Here is a 7500-nt window from a genome sequence, read left to right as displayed (position 1 = left end):
GACAGGCTAATCATCCGAGCGTCTTTACATCTAATATTGTGCTAAATTTGAAACCACAAATTTCTTACACACAAACAGATTAGAGCTAAATGCAATGAAGTATAACAAAGTAAAATGAAATGGTTCAAAAGAAATTTAATTTACATCCTTTTGCTGAAATTTTATCTAACAGCGTTTTGGGGATCCAACCTGCTGCTTACCTACTGGTGTCATCCGGCTACCATGGCAACTGATATAGAGGAGTTACCTTATGTCAGCTGATGGGTGCCTCTTTGTGGTGTTTCATTATCGAAAGAGCTCTTGAAGGCTCCCAATTACACCTGTAGGAGGGCTGCAGAATGACAGCCATTAGCATACATTTAGCTTCATCTGCCTGTTGCTGTAAAGGCTTTTAATGAAGGGCTCAGTTGCCGTGTCTTACCACTCTGTCTGTAGCATGTGTGGCTGAGGGAATTCAGACCAGGCAAACATATCTTCTGTATGCAGCACTTTGCATTTAAGGAGCCAGTTACTGTCAAGCATAATGAGAAAAACATTTGCTTTTAACTCTCAGACAATAATGCCAGCAAGCAAGGAGGAATCCCTTAAGAGATCTGGTTTTAGCCGATCAGGTTTTAGCTAGCATACGGGCAGGCTATAAAATGGTGAAGGTTTTGACATTTCTGGTAATTTCTGGTAATTCTTGAATACATAAGGCAGAAACTCTGATTGTTATTCAACAGGAGTATTCAAACACCTGCAGCTGGGACCTCTATCTCCCAGCAGGAGTACAAGAAAGATACACTTTGAGGAATAATGGGCTCACTTGAAGGAGAAGAAGAGCAGAGACACCGAGATTGCCTGCTTTAAGTAGGTCAAGTGCACCCACTGATAGTTCCACAGGGCTCTAGAAGTAGGAAGATACAGTATGATGTGTCATGTGTCAGCACTATATGTGTAAACACAATAATGTATATACATACATATATGTATTGGTTTACTGATTCTGTCATCCCTAACACTTTGTTTAATGAAAGTTTGCTCCAGATGATGTAGAGAAGGCACTCTAATGGTGCTGCTGAGAGTGCTTGAGCGCCCCCTCAGCACCTCAGCTTCACAGCTCTGAGAGGTGAAAGTGCAGCTCACCATCTCCTCATTCATGCTGCTGTTTTGCATGGGTGTTTGTGTTTTTGTGTGCTCCATTAAGCTCTCTTTTACAAGAATGACAAAGAAGCATGATAGCTGTGATAATAATGTGGATTTGGGGGAAAAACTAAAAGCTTAAATTGTATATTCAATCACCGGCCACTTTATTAGGTATACCTTGCTAGTACTGGATTTCACCTTCAGATCAACCTTATGGCATAGATTCAACAAGGTGCTGGAGACATTCCTCTGACAGTTTGGTCCATATATACATACATGTATATATACATACAACAAGTTTTGGAAACTGCTAAGCAAAGACTAACAGCTCTAATTGCTTGCCTGAAAAGGTACATAAGAGAAGTAGAAGCCAGGAGAATAAACATGAGCCATCCAAAGTGTACTCTGCTTGGCAGGAGAACAGACCCATCAAAACTGGAGAGTGAACAATACTGGACAAGCATACGGGAGAAAGTGACATCACACAACAGTGCCCAGTGGACTACAGCCTCCATGACTACAGACCCCATGAGTGCCTGGCAGCAAAAATGAACCAGGCGCTAACGGATGAAGCCCTCCCTGAATGGCTAACTGAAGGCTGGACAGGACACCCAGAAAGGGGCAGTTCCATCCAACTACAGGCCAACATTTAACTACATCCTACATCATGGAAGATCCTGTCAGGCATCATTGCCTGACTACAAGAAAGCCTATGATTCAGGGCCCCACACATGGACATGACATTTCAAAGTCCTTGCTATAGATCCTGGCCATGTGGATTAGTGGATCAATGTCCCTTTCAGTCTTGGTGTACAGCTTGATGTCATTCATGTACAGGAGGTGGCTGATGGTAGCACGACTTGAGTTGGCTTTTAATGTTGTCCTTTAGTGTTCTGGATGAAAGCTCTTATGGTTCTTTCAGCTTTATAGAGGGTTAGGCACTTGAGTGTTTATGTGTGTGGTGTGCAATTAAGCCTTTCTCTAGTTGATTTAGGCAACATACTAGTTGTTCTGTCTTGTTTTGCAAACCTGATGGATAGCTCTGTCTTTCAGTAACTGGAAAGTTAAGCCTCTCGTTTTATTTCTTATCACCTTTTCAGCAGTGCTCATCTTCTTGCATATATACTCAGCTTGTAGCTAGGAGCTGGTTCTTTTGATCTGCTAGGCAGACATGCAGATTTGTTAGTTTCTTTAGTCAGTAGGCACGGATCATGTTCTTCATGTTTGTCACCCACTCATGGATATCTGCTCTTGTAAGGTTGACTCGTTTCTGCTCTGGGGGTTGCTGTGATCCACTTTCAGACCTTGCAGCTTTAGGTTCTAAGGAGGACTTCTAGGATATCCCGTGATTTGTGTTTTGCGGTCAGTAGCTCAAGCATAATTTCTATGATGACATATACCAGTTGGTTTCTAACTTAGTTTTACTCATCTTTTACATGTCTGCAGGTGGGTCCACTACGCATGCAAGCGTTCCTGGCATCCTGGCTGATATTCAGTATAACAGCAGTCCCTCTTGTGTGATATTCCTTAATTAAGTTTCCTAACTTCATTACTAACATAGCAACAACTGGCAATGCAAAAATAAAAATGTTATTAATGCAATAACCATTAACATTAAAATACATTGCCACTGGAAATGACTAATCTTTCATTTTGATGGTCTGGTCAGCAAACAATCAGCAAGCCTTCTCTTTTCTCCAAAGTATAAAAAATACAGTAGACAACTCATGCAGTAATACATGAGGAGGAATGACTGCTAACATTTTATCCTTTTACGCTAGTTATTTTACTGGCTGTGTTGATAAATTCATATGTAGCACATTTAGAGGCTACAGCACCACAGTTATTATCTGGCTTTTTACAGGCCTTGGAATGTGAAGTTGTTTTAGATGGTAGTATTTAAACCAAAATTTTAAGGCTTAATTGAAATACTCCATGTACATTCCATAGCTAGGTGGAAATAAATAGTTGGAACTCCTCAAACATGTATACCAAAAATGTCATCAATGTGTCTCATAAATACAAACGTCACAAGCCCACTATATTGTTCAAATATGTTTCTCAAGAAATCCAACAAAGCGGTTTGCATATGATGGTTCCATTTAAGTACCCATAATAACTTGTCTTATTTGTGAGTAGTACTTGGTAAAGCAGTTTAAAGTTAACACAACTTCCAATAGTCTTAAGATTCTAAGTTTACGTTTCTGTATGTCTGGGCAGGAAAGAATTGAATGTGCATGTGTGGGTGAAGAACTTTCATGAGGGCTGACATTCATCAACAACAACACAGTAGAGTGTTTGAAGATACGGTAAGAATCCATATCAGCATAATTGTTGAAGGGAATAAAGCTGTAGGCACTGATGTCACATCCTGGCAGTGTGTGACTGAGGTGTGAGTTGGCCATGTGGGTCAGGGCAGCTGACGCTTTCAGCTGCCACACTCCACTGTGTAACATTTCCACTGAAACAACACACTCTCAAACACCTCGTGTGGGAATATATCCACCACTCAGCTTCCATGTCTCCTCTCACTAATTCTGTCTCTCTCACCTTTCTCCTTTGCCTGTCTGTCATGCTTAGCTCTGCCAGTCTCAATACTAACCTCAGTACTAACCTCAATACTAACCTCAATACTAACCTCAATACTAACTGAGAGGTCCCGGCTCTCACTCTTGCTGTGTCCCAGTTGCAGCACCTACTTGTTAATACTTAACTGTCTAAACGCGCCCGTGTACTCACAGAGTTGAGCACATCACTGTTAGCTCAGCGACCATGACCTCGATCACATTACTCTGTATGGCTGTGGGCTTTCACAATTATTATGGCTTATTTCATGTCAGTTCCTTGAAGATGGCATAATAGTGCTATACATGAAAATGTCTGAAACTTGTTCAGGCATGTTTAGAAAGCAATGACCTTAAGGTCATTGCCCCACTGGCTCTAAGCAGTCATGCCATAGAATTTACAAGAGAATTTACAAGAATCTTCTAGATTTCTTACTCTGCCTCTTGAGTCTGCAGTGCAAGCACATCAGAAGCCCTGAGTGACTGGTATTCATAGCGATTTCTGCTTTCTGCTCACCGTGACAGCCTGTGTGTGGGCAGCAGAGCTGACTGTTCCTCTGTGAGCTCAGAGCCAGAGCCCTGCTCCACTGGCAGATCCTGCCTGCATTTCCGTTCATTAGAGACCCGGCGGGGAATGTGGCAGGTTGGTGAGGGTGGCATTTGAGGCGGAGCCTGCAGGAATGTCCCACACGGGCACATTCACACTGCAAGCTGGCTCGCGCGCTACTGGGGGTGTGCTGCCTGTGTGTTTGGGCGTGTGTGTGCACATAATGCATGTGGCTGCCTCTTTGCGCATTCTGTTCCTCAAAGCTAATTCTACTTGTTATTTACAGTGTCATGTACTCATAGCAGTGTCATACCACATAGAAGCTTACTTCTCATTTTACTTCATCACTCAACTAGTAAACGTTTCTACTAGTTGAGTACAAGGCCAACATGACATTGATCACTCAAAGATGTTATAGTCACGTATGCACATGAAGCCAAAACTCTATTTTTACCCCCAGCATCCCTCATTAGCGATCAAAAATCCTACATCTCTTTCATTGCTAAAACAAGTTCACAGTTTGTTTAAAGTTATTATGCTCGAGAGCTCTCAGTCAGTTGAAAAGAGTCTGTTGCTAGTACCGCCCATGTGCTGCGTGGGCCTATCTTTAGCTAGTTGGGACCGGGGATCTTGGCGCGTGTTCTAACCGTTGCCATGGCAACTTTTGTACCTACTTGAGGCTGCCGACTGTAGTATGAATGATGGTAGGAGAGTGCAGGAGATATCCCACACGCTTAACTACAGGAAACAGTTACATATCTGAAACATTGCAGCCACCATCTTAGCAGCCATTTTAGATAACTGTACACACAAATGCTACTAATCAATAATTATTAAACCTGATTATGTTCATTAAGCAGGGATTGTAACAGTTTTATTAAGAAAATTGTGACATGCTGTATCCTCTATTGCACGCAAGAACAACTGTGTATTTGTTTTTTTCTGGTCACTAATCTCAAGTAGAGGCAATAATATTCTGATGATCACTGTGCATTGGACCAGTATATCGCAGTTGTGGTATGCCTTTGGCAAATGCAATAAGTAAATATAACATTTTTTAAAAATAATTTACTGCTCCACACAGATCCTTCTATGCACTTTAGTTATTGCTGTTATTACAGGATAAACTAAAGGGAAATGTGATGGTTAACATACTTTCCTTTGAAGCTAATTTTAGAAATGGATAATTTGTTAATTGTGTGTCAGTGCTGATGCCTCATGCGTGTTGAGCGGGGGCAGACAGCTGATCAGAATATGTGTGTATTTGAGGGGCGTGGGGGCTTCAATGTGTCTGTTGTTTGGCAGTATTCGGCTTACACACGGTTGGGCAGCCCAGCTCTGACAGGCTTAGGAGGAGCTCGGAGAGAACAGGAGAGAGAGAGAGAGAGAGAGAGAGAGAGAGAGAGAGAGAGAGAGAGAGAGAGAGAGAGAGAGAGAGAGAGAGAGAAAGAATCATCCAACATAAGAGGAGAAAGTGGTTGCATGGAAGAGAGAGGGATTGTGGGGGCAGCCTGCCAGAGAGTGGTAACCCTAGCTCAACCCACAGCCTACAGTCCCTGCGCTGCTACACACACATTCATACACACACAAATGCACACAATTACCCATGATGGACTGTAGTCAGAGCAGAGCAAACTGACTTCCTTCCAGCTTCTGATAACTAACTAAAGATAAGCCAGCAGCCACACACTACTGGTAAGTGTATTCTTCTCTTTCTTTTACTTTAGACTGATGTGATCTTCGTTTAGTGAACATGCTTTGTTGCCTTTTATTTTCTGCCTCTGTAAAAGGCAGATGTACTGCCTATGTAATATCATCCAGTTTCTCCTCAGTATTTGCTGCACAGTATCTGAGTCAGAAGGTAACATCTGACCATGGTTCTTATCTGAGCATAGCACTATTGCATCTAGTGAAAGGTACAGTAACTACTACCATTGTTGTGCTCAGTCTGAGAGTGAATCTGAGAGTGTGGGGTCTTCTGGATTCTTCTAATTGCTTGGTGCTTCTTCCATGTTGCCTGACTGTCCTAGTGGAAGGTCTTTAATGTTTTTCAGGAGAGTTAAAAGGGTCAGACTTTTGATTGGTTATGCAGGGCTGTAGTCCCTGATGATCTCAAGAGGCTTATAGAGTCAGAATGATGGCAGCACTTTGGCTGGGGAGATCCCCCTACATGACTTTCCCCTCTCCTTCTACAGAACGCACTCTGGCAGGTCCTAGGAATCACCAGGTTTAGAGAGAGAGGGAGAGAGAGCGGGAGAGAAAACAGGGGGCAGAGAAATGCTGTAACTATATGCTTTTTGATGACAGCATCCCACCCATGTATGTTTATGAGCTCTAATATGCCAAGTGCTGTAGCTACACCAGGTAAAGTCTTCGGAAGCAAACTCACATGCCTTATATTAAGTGCAGCCTCCCCTTTGGATGTGCCTCTTAAATCATTAGTGAAAAGATTAAGGGCTACACATCGGTGGGCATCTCTCATTGTACTCAAGTTCCCTCTCAAGCACAGGGCCACTGTGTCCAAGGTGTTGGCTAGCCCTGCCTGTCAGGGTCTGCCAGCAGACTAGCACTGAGCTGACCTTTTTCCATGGTAGCAGACTGACTGGTTTTATCATACAGCATGGTGCATTTGTGTCATCAGACAAACTGTCCGCAATGCGAATAGAAGGTTGTTGGCTGAAATAATGGCACATTTAAGATTTATTCTCATAACATACTGTAAAGGTTTACCTTTGTACTCAGCTTTGGTCTCTGCACACAAACACACATGCAGATGCTCTTGTCCAGAGTGACATGAATGATATTCAGAAGTGCTTTATGTTCTCCTTGTGAGCTTATCCTAGTACTGCAAATAGCTGGTTATCTGGAGTGTATCTCAATACTATCTGGGTTATCTGGGTTGTATAATATATCTAGAAAAAAGAAATAGAATTTTAACCTGTTTAGATCAGCAACTGACATTAATCAGGACACACTAGGACTAGCTTTCTAGAAGAGAGCATGAGGTTAAATGTAAGCCGTAATCAGGCATGGCAGCTTGTAGTGTGTTGCTGTTGTTCAAAAATGTCACTGCCAATCACTGTGATCCCCCAGCAGTGTCACCTGCTGACAAACCTCACAAGCACACGGGACCATGACTGTGTTCCACTGCTCAGCACAGCTGGGCCGCAGAGCTATTTTCAGCTGCCAACAGACCTCCTGCATGAGGCATCCTGAGCCCCAGCGTGTTGGCTAGGCAGAGGTGGTGGACCGTTGCTGCCTCCT

At 42.9% G+C, this 7500-nt stretch overlaps 1 protein-coding gene across 3 annotated transcripts in view; it reads left to right on the top strand.

The window, feature by feature from the left end:
- The first annotated feature begins 5691 nt into the window (after positions 1-5691).
- The window catches only part of palmdb (palmdelphin b), a 22991-nt gene continuing 21182 nt past the window's right edge, over positions 5692-7500 (top strand). For all 3 annotated transcript variants that reach the window (XR_003411043.2, XM_027016091.2, XM_027016118.2), the window contains exon 1: positions 5692-5931. The gene's annotated coding sequence lies outside the window, so the exon portion shown is untranslated. The remainder of the gene's footprint in view (positions 5932-7500) is intronic.

The sequence above is a fragment of the Electrophorus electricus genome, chromosome 10, assembly GCF_013358815.1.
Source record: "Electrophorus electricus isolate fEleEle1 chromosome 10, fEleEle1.pri, whole genome shotgun sequence".
In the NCBI taxonomy this organism is placed as follows: domain Eukaryota; kingdom Metazoa; phylum Chordata; class Actinopteri; order Gymnotiformes; family Gymnotidae; genus Electrophorus; species Electrophorus electricus.
Note: the sequence above shows the minus strand (reverse complement) of the source record. Positions and strands in the feature narration are given on the sequence as shown.